Below are 16,693 nucleotides of genomic sequence, written 5' to 3'. Positions count from 1 at the left end.
TATCTTACCAACCGTGCATTTCAAGTTAAAATTAAAAATTACATCTCTGAGAAAACAAGTTTAGATTCCTCAAGGCTCCTCTTTATCAGCCACCACGTCATCTATTAGCTGGCCTAGGTCTCACATACTACATTTATGCAGATGACATTCAGTTTCTGGTTCCGATTCATGATACAATCGAAAATGCACTTAAAATGACATCTATGTATTTATCCGCTATCAAGAAATTATTAACTCATATGAAACTGATACATAATGTCAATAAAACTGAAATCTTTCCTTTAGACAGAAAATCACCTCTTACCAAACTTTCAACTTTAAAACTAGAAGATCAACAAACTGAAATTGAACTTGTTTCCCATGCCCAAGACCTTGGCATAATCATAGATACTGAACTCAACCTCAAAAAACACATATCTACTAAATTCAGAGATGGATATAACAAACCCTTGACCCTAAAATGTATAAAACTGCTTTTAATCCAAAATTGTATTGTAATTCCTGATCTTCTTTAACATTGATTACTGCAACTCTTTCTTACTTTGTCTCCCTTCTTCAACTCTACGCCCCTTACAAATCCTACAGAATGCAGCCACAAGAATCCTGACAGGAAAAAAGAAATTTGATCATATTACATCTCTTTTAATCTCCCTCCACTGGCTTCCAATCAAACAGCGGATCAGTTTCAAAATATTTTGTTTATTACACAAGATTATTTATGGCAAACAGACAGACTGGTTAAATGCTGCCATATGTTTACATGTTCCCCAGAGAAACCATAGATCCGCAAGCAAAGGTCTTCTATTTATCCCCTCAGTGCTATCAGCTCATCTCATCTAGGTCAGAGCAAGAGCCATATCACTTGCTGGCCAAAAATTTGGAACCTTCTCCCACTAGCATTACATATACAACCTGACTTAAAACTATTTTGAAAAGGTTTAAAGGCATGGCTATTTATGAAGGCTTATGAGGATATGGATAAGTAACATGGAAATGTGGTATTTTACAAGGCATTTTTGCTTTTTCCTTCCTCTGTTCTTACCTGAAATAAGTTGTAATCTTGATTTTATTTATTCCTGTATTTTAATATTTATATTCATATTTTCCCTTCCTTTGCTTTATCTGAAACAAGTTGTAATTTCTGACTTTTATTCTTTTATTTTAATATTTATATCACTCTGACTTTTCTTAAATATGTAAACCATTGTGATGGTACTTCTGAATTAAATTATAATTGTCTGCATCTTTTTTCCTGCTGTGGCTTCCTTTATGTGATCTGTCTCATAATAATACTTACTTTATTTTCAGAAACTTTCATGGATTGCTCTCTGGTTTAACCTGTCCCTCCCGATGCAGCTTTGGCGATTAATGGTCCATGTCGGGGGACTGAGTTTTGTTTGTTACCAGACTTAACTTGAACTTCATTCATTTGGAAATATGTTATCATTTGGATGTTGAATAAACACTATGGGCCCACAATTGAAAAATGGCATTTAAGTAACAGTTAAATATGACATCTGTTACAAAGGATATTCAGTAGTATGGCTATGCTGCTGAATATGCCCATACAAGCCATTATTATAACTTACCCGCATAACTTATCTAGCTAAGGCTAAATAGCACTGCTATCTGGCTAAGTAGCACTGCCCAGATCTGCCCTCCCACTATCAAGCTGGCTAAGAGATAGCTAGATATGTGACTTATCTGGCTATCGAGAGCTGAACGTGCTTTTATTATCTGGCCCTATGTGAATTTCCATTAGGAAAGCTTTGGACTACCATTCTTCAGAAGAGCCAGATTGTTCATTTTTGTGCAACACACTCCTCTACCATTGATGTTTGGTGTAGGTCGGCTTGTCTCCACACTCCTTTTTAGTAATTACCTTTTAGTGTGACATCTGTTTATCTGTTCATTTAAGCTGCTTTACTTCTTTAGTAGTTTGCTTGTTTTTTATTTATTTATTTATTTATTTATTTATTTGAACACTTTTATAGACCGGTATTCGTCGAAACATCATATCAGTTTACATGGAACTAAACAGTGAAAAAACATTGAACAGGGAGTTAAGAACTTTGGGGGTATAACTTGTATAGAATTAGCGGAATAAGGTATACAATATATACAAGTGTACAGTGATATATACAAGGGTACAGTATTAATCTGTCATGGGGCTGTAGGCTGGAATCAGGACCACATGGCTGGACTGATGCTAGTCTTCTGCCTAGCCAACCCCCCCCCCCGCCCAGCAAGTTGAACCCTCGGGTTCTGAGGGCCAGTAGGAATTGTCTGTTGCTGAACATCATGGTACTGGCTGACGGCAGGGATCCAGCAAGGATTAGATGCACACTGATACTAGAACAGGTGCAGGGCGAGCTAGATTGGAGCTGGTACAGGATAGGCTGGACTGGGTCTGGTGCTAGACAGGCTGGACTGAAATTGGAGCCGGACAGGCTGGACTGGAACTGATGCAGGATAGGCTAGACAGGAACTGGTGTAAGACTGGCTGGATTGAGAACAGGAGAACAGCTAGGGAAACAGACAAGGAAAGAACTGGGCTGGGCAAGGGCCTGACAGGAACATAGCAGAACAAGGACTGGACAATACAAGACAGGATAAGACACAGTCGGGTCAAGGACAAGACAGGACAAAGAACACCGAAGACCTGAAGGCTGTGAGGCAGGAGCCCAGAGGCTGCAAGGCACAAGACCTGGAGGCTGCTAAGCATAAGGCTTGGTGGCCGCTAAGCAAGACAGAGGGCTCGTAGGCTGCAAGGTGTGGTAAGTCAGAAGGTCCAGAGCCCATACGGTAAGGCAAGGTAAGGCAAGAGGCCTGTAGGCTGCAAGGAAAGGTAAGGCAGAAGGCCAAGTGGCCACAAGGCAAGATAAAGCCTGGGTAAGCCACAAGACAAGGTACAGGTATAAGGAAAGTCTGGCCTGGTCAGAGAGTATTGTACCTTGACTTGGGGGAACAATCATTCAAAAAGGCAGGTAATAAATAGATAAATAAATTTGTAAAGAGACCTATGCTCCCTTCCCTGAGGTTTATGTTCCTCCTACTAGGGGACATATTTGCTATGGAACTCCCTTCTAGAAGTGGCCACTATGGTGTAGTCCAGGGTGATAGTCATGGAAGTGTGTTCCGGGGCTTGCGCTCGCCGCCGAGCCTTTGCAAGATAGGCTCGGCACGCGCAGGGGTAGACAGGGGGAGGTTTTCGGGGGTTGCGCGCGTATCTTACGCGCGCAACCCTTTGAAAATCTACCCCTACATTTCATCTGCCATTTGGATGCCCAATCTTTCAGTCTGGCAAGGTTCTCCTGCAATTTATCACAGTTCACTTGTGCTTTAACTACTCTGAATAATTTTGTGTCATCTGCAAACGTGATCACTTGTCATACCCCTTTCCAGATAATTTATAAATATACCCTGCATTGCTTTGAAACAAATAGGTAAAATGCAATGAATAGTCTATTTCATTTGATTCATGGGCCCCCAAATGAATGGAGGGTGCCCAAAAATTTAATTTTTTTGCCTCATTTGTTATGTTTCCCATACAAGTCTATGGCACATTCAAATCTATGGCTATTCTGATCAAGCAATCAATCCTTGTCTGTATAATATAAGAGCCAAGGTGATACCAAGGCTGTAGACCTAGGGAAATACACAGGATAGAAGACTGTTTTTTAAACTAGGCTACAGCTGCCATCTGACTCAAATAATACTGATGTCCTACCACTGAAAGTTGCAAAGAAATTCCATTTGCTCTGTTGGATTTTTCAGAGACAAGTTGTGCATTCAGAAGCATTCTTAACATGTAAGAAAAGCTTTCAAAAAGAAAGCATTGGTATTAGCAAAGAACTTTTCCAAATCTTCATTGATGCATTCAGTGCTCTTACTAACTGTAAAAGAGAGACAGAGACACAGCTTTCAGTCTTTTCAGAGGAGTAGGGTAGGACGGGAGAAGATTAAAGCAGTACCAGCCAGTGATGACTGAGATTATGTTTTGTGTATCTGTCTGATATAGCAAAAGTGAGCAGACCGCACTGCAGAGATTGACGTGAAGAGCAGCATAGCCTTGCCAGCCTTTGTTAATTCTTTGTGTGTGCAAAAGGAGTCAGTCAGCAGTTCCCACACATACAGTGCATATATGTTTGTGTGTGTATAAGTGAGACAGATACATTTTTACATACACTGTGAGGGATAGCCCTAGAAAAACTTGGACTCAAGTTTGTGAACTAGCAAACTGCAAACTCTGGTTAGCAATTTGATAGTACTTGCTAAGCATCGAAGTGAACTCAGTCTATGAACTTGATTAAATATGGGTGACAGGAACACTCATTAAGAGTGGGTCTATGAGTGCTGGTACAGTATCAGTAAACTCTATAATGATATCAAAATCCCCAGTACTCTCGTCATATTCTATCTTGTCATTGCAAGGACAGGGAAGAGGAGGGAATGGCAGGGTTAGAAGTTAGTGTTTTGTTGCAGAGCAAGCCCAGCCTGTGAGAAGTGCAAGCAGTACTAGAAGCAGCGAGAGCAATTGGAGTCTTGCCCCTAAACTTAAAAGATAATTTTTTAGCCTCACAAAGTGAGAGCCAGCTCAAACCATAAGAAAGTGAAATTGGGAGAGTATGTGCCATCACTGCCTGATCCTTTCCATCTTGTTTTGAAACTGGAGCAAAAGGTTGATGGTGTTACCAGAGCAGGGGAAAGGACAAGGACAACAGAAACGAAATTCCCAAAGCCAGCAGCACATTCCTCCATGATTACTGATTCCGAGGGCATGGAAGCAGTTTTTTTTCAACAATTGATTCCAAAAAAACAATTTTGTCTGTGATTCTCTGACTCAGAAGATATTGAAGAGCTAGTAGCTAGTAGCTGAAGAAAATTTGGGAGGTCTAGTCAGTGGTATCTTAGTCGCCAACGAAGTGAGGGGAGAGATAGAGGATATTAACAGTGCTGAGAGCAACCACCAGGAAAAGTAGGTAGTAGGGGTGTGCAGACCAAAAAAAATTGTCATGTCATTTGGGGGCAAATTTCTGTGTCTTTTAGGTTTTCCCCAATTTTTTTTTAATTTTTTTAGATTTTGGAAATAGTGTGCAATATTCAGATATAGTGCACACTGTTTCAGAATAGTGGGCACCAAAATAATAGAAGTAAAAACACAAAATTTAATGGGGTTTTTTTTGTCATTTTGTTTTGAAAACAACATGAAATGAAACAAACAATGTCAATGACATTTTCCATGTCATTTCAAATGAATACATATCCCAAGAAGTCAGTGCAGATACAGAGTATGAGTGATGCATGTGGCCTTTTTCCTCATGATCCACTTTCAATCTCAACTCCAGTTATTATTATTATTTTATTATTTATTGTTTTTGTTATACCGAGTTTCATGACAGGCATCACATCAACCCGGTTTACAATTAACAAAGTGTGTAAAACATAACATAACGTAAAACAATGTTCTCAAAAAGAACCTTGAACTTTAAATATCGTGAATCAGATAAAGGAATTGAGAAAGTTACAATAAATCAGGGAAATCAACTTGGAGCTGGAAAAGGGGAGAGATTGCACAGAGCAATATTAACATTTCAGTCTATTAATGTAATAGAGTAGCATAGTGAGTAAATAAGAATATGTGAGAAACTGTGGCAATACCTCACTATGGAACGGAACATAAATAACCAAATGCATAAATACGACAGTGTTATGATAAAAGTTCAGCAGGTATTGATGATTGTCAATTTAAGGTTGATTGAATTGTATTTGGTCCAGTTATTGGATAAGAGTTTGTGCTATTTAATGGAGGAATTATTCAAGGCTTGGAAATGCTTTTTTGAAAAGCCAAGTTTTTAGTCTTTTCCTAAATGTTAGAGAGCATGGCTCCTGTCTCAAATCTGGTGGGATAGAGTTCCAGAGAGTTGGACCTGCTGAAGAGAAGGCTCTGAGACTCAATGATTTATGTTGGTAGGTTTTGGCCTTTGGTATTTGGAGTGACTCTTTGTAGCATTCCCTGATGGGTCTGGCGGAAATGTATTTTTTAAGAGGTATTTGTAGGTCGAGGTGCGTGTTTTGGTTGATAGTTTTGTATATGATGTTAATGGTTTTATACATGATTCTATAGTGGATCGGTAGCCAATGGAGGTTTTTGAGGATAGGTGAAATGTGGTCCATTTTCCTGGAGTTTGTGAGGACTCTGGCTGCAGAGTTCTGGACCATTTGTAGAGGTTTGGTATAGGAAGCTGGGAGGCCTAGTAGTAATGAGTTGCAATAATCTAATTTGGAAAAGATTATTGCTTGCAAAATTGTTCTAAAGTCTTGGGCGTGAAAAAGTGGTTTAATTCTTTTCAGGATATGTAATTTGTAGAAGCAGTCCTTGGTGGTTTGGTTAATGAAAGGTTTGAGGTTGAGTCGATTGTCCAGGATGGCTCCTAAATCTCTTACGTGGGCTGTTTGAAGGAGTGTGGGTGGTTTTGGGTGTGTATTTTTGTTTTCCGGTGATATGAGCAGGAATTCTGTTTTAGAAGCATTAAGTACCAGGTTTAGACTGGTGAGGAGAAGTTTAATTTCTACTAAGCAACTGTCCCAGTATTCCATTGTTTTAGATATTGATTCTTCTATGGGGATCACGATCTGTACGTCGTCTGCGAAAAGGAAGTGTTTCAGGCTTAGTTTTGTAAGAAGTTGACAAAGTGGTAGGAGGTAGATATTGAATAGCGTGGGTGAAAGTGAAGAACCCTGCGGCACCCCTCTATTAGAATGGTGGTATTGGGATTCTTTATTGTGGATTTTGACTCTATATCTTCTATTTTCAAGGAATGTTTTGAACCAGTTTAGTGTGGCACCTGTTAAACCAATGTTTGCCAGCTGTTTTAGAAGGAGGGTGTGGTTGACGGTGTTGAATGCCGCCGAAAAGTCAAGGAGGATTAGTAAATATGCTTGGCCTTTGTCAATTCCAGAGAGGAGGAAGTCCGTGAGTGAGAGTAGTAGCGTTTCAGTGCTTGCGGCTTTGCGAAAACCATATTGGTTTGGGGAAAGAATACTGTTGTCCTCTAGGTAATTGGATAGTTGGGTGTTTACCAATTTTTCCATGATTTTCGCTATGAATGGGAGGTTGGAAATAGGGCGGAAGTTGTTGGGATCGCTTGCATTTAGATTTGGTTTTTTTAACAGTGGCTTGATTGAGGCAGTTTTTAGGTCATCAGGGTAGATACCATGTGATAGAGAGCAGTTTAATATCTGCTAAGGTTTTTGCTATTGTGTCCGGGATGAGAAGGAGCATTTTGGATGGAATTTGATCAAATGGGTGAGATGATGGTTTCATTCTTTTTAACACCGTTTGTATCTCTGTGATTGTGATGTGTTCGAAGGCAATAAACTGGATCTCTTTGTTTTGGGGGAAGTATGTGTTATCTGGAGAAGTAGTGATTGGAGTTAGCTGATTGAGGAGATCCGATATTTTTTTGTTGAAATGGAGAGCCAGTTCGTCTGCTTTAGTCTGGGCTTGTTCGGGTGGAATATCTGGAGTGATCGGTTTAGTGAGGCTGGAGACGAAGGTGAATAGAGCTTTTGAGTCAAAGGTGAGATGATGAACTTTTCGGGCATAGTAGTCTCTTTTGGTTTTTAACGTGGTACTTTTGTATAGATGGAGTGATCGTTTGTAGTCAGAGAGTGTGGCCGGAGAAGGGGCTTTACGCCATTTTCTCTCTTTTTGCCGAAGTAGTTGTTTGAGCTTTCGTAGTTCATCGTTAAACCAGTGCCAGCATCAAGCCCAAGGATGCAGAGAAGAGTTCGCTCAAGACATCCCTGATTTGGGATCACTTCAAAGTGAGGGAAGAATCATGTTTTCCTTAGTGAATTCACTTCAGTAAGGCCATCAGTCAAGGGAAGGTATGGGGACATCTGACAAATGCTCATATGCAGCATCACCCTCAGAAGCAACACCTTCTAGAATTGGCACAGTGCTATATCAGGGTACAAATTATATCACAATGATAGGGAGGATCAACTTGGTGGGGGTGTGGCACTTTATGTCCAGGAGGGTATAGAGTCCAACAGGATAAAGATCATACAAGAGACTAAACGCTCAGTAGAATCTATATGGGTAGAAATCCCATGTGTGTTGGGTAAGAGTATAGTGATAGGAGTATACTACCATCCACCTGGACAAAATGGTCAGACAGATGATGAAATGCTTAGAGAAATCAGGGAAGCTAACCAATTTGGCAGTGCAATAATAATGGGAGATTTCAATTACCCCAATATTGACTGGGTAAATGTAACATCAAGACTTGCAAAAGACATAAAGTTCCTGGATGTAATAAATGACTGCTTCATGGAGCAATTGGTTCAGGAACCAACAAGAGAGGGAGCTATTTTAGATTTAATTCTTAGTGGAACGCAGGATTTGGTGAGAGAGGTAATGGTGGTGGGGCCACTTGGCGACAGTGATCATAAAATGATCAAATTTAAACTAATAACTGGAAGGGGGAGAATAAGTAAATCTGCAGCTCTAACACTAAACTTTCAAAAGGGAAACTGATAAAAAGAGGAAAATAGTTAGAAAAAAACTGAAAGGTGCAGCTGCAAAGGTTAAAAGTGTTCAACAGGCATAGACATTGTTTAAAAATACAATCCTAGAGGCACAGTCCATATGTATTCCTCACATTAAGAAAGGTGGAAGGAAGGCAAAACGATTATCATCATGGTTAAAAGGTGAAGTGAAAGAGGCTATTTTAGACAAAAAAACATCCTTCAAAAATTGGAAGAAGGATCCATCTGAAGAAAATAGGAGAAAACATAAGCATTGTCAAGTTAAGTGTAAAACATTGATAAGACAGGCGAAGAGAGAATTTGAAATGAAGTTGGCCATAGAGGCAAAAACTCATAATAAAAACTTTTTAAAATATATCTGAAGCAAGAAACCTGTGAGGGAGTCAGTTGGACCATTAGATGACAGAGGGGTTAAAGGGGCTCTTAGGGAAGATAAGGCCATTGCAGAAAGACTAAATGAATTATTTGCTTCCGTGTTTACTAATGAGGATGTTGGGGAGATACCAGTTCCGGAGATGGTTTTCAGGGGTGATGAGTCAGACGAACTGAATGAAATCACTGTGAACCTGGAAGATGTAGTAGGCCAGACTGACAAACTAAAGAGTAGCAAATCACCTGGATCAGATGGTATGCATCCTAGCATACTGAAGGAACTAAAAAAATGAAATTTCTGATCTATTAGTTAAAATTTGTAACCTATCATTAAAATCATCCATATTACCTGATAACTGGAGGGTTGCCAATGTAACCCCAATATTTAAAAAAGGCTCCAGGGGCAATCTGGGTAACTATAGACCAGTGAGCCTGACTTCAGTGCTGGGAAAAATTGTGGAAACTATTCTCAAGATCAAAATCGTAGAGCATATAGAAAGACATGGTTTAATGGAACACAGTCAACATGGATTTACCCTAGGGAAGTCTTGCCTAACAAATCTGCTTCATTTTTTGAAGGGGTTAATAAACGTGGATAAGGGTGAACCAGTAGATGTAGTGTATTTGGATTTTCAGAAGGCGTTTGACAAAGTCCCTCATGAGAGGCTTCTAAGAAAACTAAAATGTCATGGGATAGGAGGCGATGTCCTTTCATGCATTACAAACGGGTAAAAAGACAGGAAACAAAGAATAGGATTAAATGGTCAATTTTCTCAGTGGAAAGGGGTAAACAGTGGAGTGCCTCAGGGATCTGTACTTGGACCGGTGCTTTTCAATATATATATATAAATGATCTGGAAAGGAATTCGAGGAGTGAAATTATCAAATTTGCGGATGATAGAAAAAGTGGATTGTGATTACATTACAAGAGGACCTTGTGAGACAGGAGGACCTTGTGATACATTACAGGAGGACCTTGTGAGAATCTTGTGGAAAATTGGGCATCCAAAAATGGCAGATGAAATTTAATGTGGACAAGTGCAAGGTGTTGCATATAGGGAAAAATAACCCTTGCTGTAGTTACACGATGTTAGGTTCCATATTAGGAGCTACCACCCGGGAAAAAGATCTAGGCATCATAGTGGATAATACTTTAAAATTGTCGGCTCAGTGTGCTGCAGCAGTCAAAAAAGCAAACAGAATGTTAGGAATTATTAGGAAGGGAATGGTTAATAGAACGGAAAATGTCATAATGCCTCTATATCGCTCCATGGTGAGACTGCACCTGGAATACTATGTACAATTCTGGTCACCATATCTCAAAAAATATATAGTTGCGATGGAGAAGGTACAGAGAAGGGCAACCAGAATGATAAAGGGGATGGAACAGCTCCCTTTTGAGGAAAGGCTGAAGAGTTTAGGACTGTTCAGCTTGGAGAAGAGATGGCTGAGGGGGGATATGATAGAGGTCTTTAAGATCATGAGAGGTCTTGATCGAGTAGATGTGACTCGGTTATTTACACTTTCGAATAATAGCAGGACTAGGGGGCACTCCATGAAGTTAGCAAGTAGCACATTTAAGACTAATCGGAGAAAATTCTTTTTCACTCAACGCACAATAAAGCTCTGGAATTTGTTGCCAGAGGATGTGGTTAGTGCAGTTAGTGTAGCTGGGTTCAAAAAAGGTTTGGATAAGTTCTTGGAGAGGTCCATTAACTGCTATCAACAAATTTACTTAGGGAATAGCCACTGCTATTAATTGCATCAGTAGCATGGGTTCTTCTTAGTGTTTGGGTAATTGCCAGGTTCTTGTGGCCTGGTTTTGCCTCTGTTGGAAACAGGATGCTGGGCTTGATGGACCCTTGGTCTGACCCTGCATGGCAATTTCTTATGTTCTTAAAGAGATTGAAAATGTGGAAGACTTTTCCTCAAGGTGATCCCATGGCCTATTCCAGCAGGCAGATGGCAGGCGAGCAGCCCCCTGCCATTCATCTGCGGCGGCAAAATATCATAGAGGAAATGAGGTATTCTAGATCACTGTCTTGGGACAAGATTCAGGCAGCGTCAAAAGTAGTAACAAGGTACATTGGGGAGATGATTGCCCCAATGTGCCTTGTTACTGCAGATAGTGGAGAACCTGGTCTTTAAACATCTGCTGTAATTCTTATCCCCCACTTACAAAGTGCCTTCCATTACTACATTTAGTAGGTGGGTTATCCCTGCTTGTACAATCATTCCATAGTCACATATAGGCTCAGCTGGCCAAGGCAGAGAGGAGTAGTGTTGATTTCACCAGTGGCACCTGCGCCAGTGTAAATGCTACACTTGCTTACCTCTCTTTGACAGCAAACTGGTAGGAACTGACTGAGGTAGGGGCAGGCAGCATTTCTAGTGGGGATGGAGCATCAGGGCTCATGTGGGCTACACTGCACACCCAGATGATGGATAGCCCCCATACTTACTTCATGCAATATCCTAACAGCCATAATAAAGAAGCTGGAGTGCTGGCTGTTTGACCAGAAAGGCAGTGGAAGATCGGGGCTATCAGGGTATCGTTTGCCATACACGTTTGCTGCACCTGGCAGGGAGGGATGCCATGTGGAACCCATGGGATTCCAGGACTAAAGGACCTGAGAGAGAGGTACAGGAAAAGAGCAGGGCATTTCCATGATATCATGAAGGGTGGGCAGCTTCTCCTTAAGATGCAGAAAGAATGTGGGATGCTTCATAAGCATCTGATTCAAGATGTGGGCACCATCTGGAATTCCACTTTTCTGATGTTGCAGTGGTTAGTGTAACAGCAGACACCTCTTCGTGTTAATCTCTGGAAACAGAAATAGGTGCAGATCACCCCCTGGGACATCATTTTTAAGGAACTGATACAAATACTGAAGTTCTTTGAGGATGCCACGGATAATCTGAATTCCAGAAGAGCCATCCTAAGCAGGGTAATCCCCACAGTAAATATTCTGGAAGATAGAGGTTTGCCATGAGCAAGACGAAATGGAAGCAAATGTGTTCCAGTTCTAGATAGTTCTTGCAGCAGCAGATGAAAGAGAGAATGAAACCTCTGACAGAAAACAAAGTTATTATGCTTGCCATACTTTGTGATCCATGGATAAAAGAGACTCTCACCCTGCGGTTCCAGCATCTCACTAACATGAAGGAGATACTGGTGGCTAAGGTGCATGGACAGGAGCAGCATAGGCCCAGTGGGGATGTATCACATGAAAGAGTGGCCACCCTAGAGTATAATGCAAGCATCGGGCCATCCAGTGCTCCTACCATGTGACAGGGGCCGGCCAATGGCACGGATACCCTGTCACATGGTAAGGGCAAAGGGCCATCGGCGCCATTTTGATTAGTGGCAGCCGACGGCCCAGGAGCGGGAGATCGCTTCTGGGACCCCCACTGGACCACCAGGTACCTGTAAAATGTTTTTTGGGGGGTCGGGAGGGTGGGGGAAGCAAAGGGATTCGTTTTAAAGGGTCAGGGTGGGTTTAGGGTTTTTAAAGATGGCGCCGGCCATCCAGTGCTCCTACCATGTGACAGGGGCCGGCCAATGGCACGGTTACCCTGTCACATGGTAAGGGCAAAGGGCCATCGGCGCCATTTTTATTAGTGGCAGCCGCCGGCTCGAAAGCGAGAGATCGCTCCTGGGGCCCACTGGACCACCAGGTAATTTTAAAATGTTTTTGGGGGGGTCGGGAGGGTGGTGGAGGCTAAGGGAGCGGTTTTAAAGGGTCGGGGTGGGTTTCTTGTTTATCGGCTGATAGCCCGAGCGCGAGAGAATGCTCGCGGGACCCCCGCTGGACCACCAGGTAATTTTAAAACGTTTTGGGGGGGGGGTCGGGAGGGTGGTGGAGGCTAAGGGAGCGGTTTTAAAGGGTCGGGGTGGGTTTTTGTTTATCGGATCGGGCGCAGCCGATAAAGAAAAAACGATCGGGCCGGACGAAAAAAAATGCACGATTTGAATCGGAACCGAACCGATTCCGGTTCCGATTCACATCTCTACTAATTAATATACCCCAATAGTTTACTTCTCCCCAATACTTTTTAAAAAATTTCCCAAGCAGAAATTACTGATTCCTTTCAGCCACCAGCAAGGTGATCCTCTCCTCTCGGTGCTCCCACTGAATGCAGTTATTTCTGATGTTAAATCCCATATTAGTGTGCGTTATGCTATTGTGGAATGTGGTAGGATACCTTAATTTGCTTGAACTCCTCCCACATACCTATTAAATTAAAAATTTGCATGCTAGCTTATGTTATGTTATTTATCACATGCGCAACACGTGTTTGACCCTATTTACTGCACATTCGGATTCTAACACATTTTGATGAATGACCCAGTTAGCCACATAACTCTGAATATTGCCATCTGGCTGAGTTTTCTTGATAACTGGCTGCACTCTGGAATGTTCCCACCTCACCTCCATTTTATCTGGCTAACTTTTAGCTGGTAAAACATAGCCAGCTAAGCACAGCCAGATATTTGAATGGCAACATTTGTCTGGCTACCTGGGTCATTTATCAAAATGTGATAGGGCATTATTGCGTGTGTTAGGGCCCTAATGCCCGTCATAACGCCGTAACACATGTGAAAAATACCGCATTGTGAAATGCATATGCAAATTTAAAATTAATATTTGAGTGGGAGGAGTTTGGACAGAGTAAATGGAAATTAGGGTGAGTTAATGTGGCATGCGATAAAGTAAATTTAAATTTACAACTTTTACGATCGGAACAAAAGTGGATCATAGAAACATAGAAACATAGAAATGACGGCAGAAGAAGACCAACAGGCCCATCCAGTCTGCCCAACAAGCTTTTACACTTATTTTCTCATACTTATCTGTTACTCCGACCGCTGAATTCAGGGCCCTTATTGGTAGCTTTTTTATTCTAATTTCCTGCCACCCCTGTCATTGATGCAGAGAGCAGTGTTGGAGCTGTATCAAAGTGAAGTATAAGGCTTAATGTTTGAGGGTAGTATCTGTCATATCGAGCAAGTTACCCCGATGTTTTTATACTCATACTGCTCAGATCAATGCCTTGTTAGATGTTGGCTGGATGTAAATCCTATTTCTTCTTCATCCCCCCCCCCCCCCTGCCATTGAAGTAGTGAGCTGCGCTGGATATGCATTCAAAGTGAAGTATCAGGCTTACAGGTCGATACAGTAAGGCCGCGGTAGAAACAGTGCGGCAGTGTCAGGCGCACCCTTCCTCCCCGCATGCACAGTTCTCTTCACTAAGTCCCCGATACTCTCTTCTAATTGCATGCAAATGCATGCCGCGGCTGTGAAGCGATAGGGAAAGGTTATGCCCGCGCAACCCATTTTACTGTATAGGCGCTGAGTACAGCGCCTATACAGTAACCTGGGTGCGCTGGTACCTGTCATTTCAAATGTCATTTCAAATGACATTTGAAATGACAGGTACCAGGAAGTGTAAAAAACAAAAAACCAAAAATATAAAAACCTGAATGTTATAAAAAAAAAATAAAAATGTTTAAATACCTGTCACTTTCCGAATCGTGCGGTCATCCAGGCAGCGGCGGGAGCCGGAGGGCCGCGTGGGTCCAGGCGGCCGGCGGCGGGAGCCGGGTGTTCGATCGAGGCCGCGGGCGGATGGGCGCGTGTTTAATCGAGGCCGCGGGGGTGGGTGGGCGCGCGTTGGTTTCAGGCGGGCGGCGGCAGCGGCAGTGGCGGCGGAATCCGGGTGGACGCGTGTTTAATCGAGGCCGCGGGCGGATGGGCGCGTGTTGATTTCAGGCGGGCGGCAGCGGCGGCGAGATCCGGGTGGGCGCGTGTTTAATCGAGGCCGTGGGCGGATGGGCGCGTGTTTAATCGAGGCCGCGGGGGCGGGTGGGCGCGCGTTGGTTTTGGGCGGGCGGCGGCAGCGGCGGCGGGATCCGGGTGGGCGCGTGTTCAATCTAGGCCGCGGGCCGGGTCGCACAGGCGTGCATTCATCCAGGCGGAGGAGCCAGAGGCGAAAGCGGCCTCCGGCAGCCCCCACTGGCAGTGAATGAATGCGCGCCTGTGCGACCCGTGCGATTCGGCGCTCACGGCGTGACGTCACGGCATGTGACTGCCTTGAGCACCGAATCGCATGGGTCGCACAGGCGCGCATTCATTTACTGCCGGTGGGGGCTGCCGGAGGCCGCTTTCGCCTCCGGCTCCTCCGCCTGGATGAATGCGCGCCTGTGCGACCCGGCCCGCGGCCTAGATTGAACACGCGCCCACCCGGATCCCGCCGCCGCTGCCGCCGCCCGCCCAAAACCAACGCGCGCCCACCCGCCCCCGCGGCCTCGATTAAACACGCGCCCATCCGCCCACGGCCTCGATTAAACACGCGCCCACCCGGATCCCGCTGCCGCTGCCGCCCGCCCGAAACCAACGCGCGCCCACCCGCCCCCGCGGCCTCGATTAAACACCCGCCCATCCGCCCGCGGCCTCGATTAAACACGCGCCCACCCGGATCCCGCCACCGCTGCCGCCCACATGAAACCAACGCGCGCCCACCCGCCCCCGCGGCCTCGATTAAACACCCGCCCATCCGCCCGCGGCCTCGATTAAACACGCGCCCACCCGGATCCCGCCACCGCTGCCGCCCACATGAAACCAACGCGCGCCCACCCGCCCCCGCGGCCTCGATTAAACACGCGCCCATCCGCCCGCGGCCTCGATTAAACGCGCCCATCCGCCCGCGGCCTCGATCGAACACCCGGCTCCCGCCGCCAGCCGCCTGGACCCACGCGGCCCTCCGGCTCCCGCCGCTGCCTGGATGACCGCACGATTCGGAAAGCGACAGGTATTTAAATTTTTTTTTTTTTCTGACAGGTTTTATGTGTCCCACAGCATTACATTTTCTCGATCATCTCTTTATCGCTTTTTTTTTAATTGTTTTTTATTGTGTTTGAGTATCTTAAGTGGTGTCGATGGATTTGTTACAAGACTCACAGTCCTAACTCCTACTAGGGGGAGGCGGTAAACTAATACGTTAAGGCCGCGGCAAAACAGCGGGTTACTAAGGAGATAATATCAGCGCCCATTACAGTATCGAAGGGGAATAGCTAATTCCTTCATTATACAGCTAATTTGTTCATTTACACATCATTTACATGCTGGGTGCTGAAAGGGTTATGTGTCTATTTTAAGAAGCGCTACGGACGCGTGAAACTGGAGACTGTATTGCTGGATCGCCTTACTCGTCTGTATTGTGCGCTCCCAGCTCGTTACAGACGGGAAATCTTTAACTGCACGTTACTGTATCGACCTGTTAATTTGTTAGGGGTAGTAACCGCCGCAATAAGCAAACTACTCCCATGCTTATTTGTTTACCAAGACTGTGCAATTCAGTCTTGTTGGTTGTTGTCTGGATATAAATCCTCTTTTCTTCACCCCCTGCCATTGAAGCAGTGAGCTGCACTAGATATGCTTTCCAAGTGAAGTAACAGGCTTAATTGGTTCGAGGTAGTAACCACCGCAATAAGCAAGCTACTCCCTCGCTTATTTGTTTACCCAGACTGTGCAATTCAGTCCTTGTTGGTTGTTGTCTGAATGTAAATCCTCTTATCTTCATTTCCCCTGGCCGTTGAAGAAGAGATAACATTGAAGCAGAGATATTCATTGAAAGTGAAGTATGCATTCAAAGTGAAGTATCAGGCTTAATTTGTTAGGGGTAGTAACCTCCGCAATAAGCAAGCTACTCCCTCGCTTATTTGTTCACCCAGACTGTGCAATTCAGTCCTTGTTGTTTGTTG

The sequence above is a fragment of the Rhinatrema bivittatum genome, chromosome 2 (genome assembly GCF_901001135.1).
Source record: "Rhinatrema bivittatum chromosome 2, aRhiBiv1.1, whole genome shotgun sequence".
Taxonomy (NCBI): domain Eukaryota; kingdom Metazoa; phylum Chordata; class Amphibia; order Gymnophiona; family Rhinatrematidae; genus Rhinatrema; species Rhinatrema bivittatum.
The sequence above is the reverse complement of the archived record's forward strand: the minus strand, read 5'-3'. Positions refer to the sequence as shown.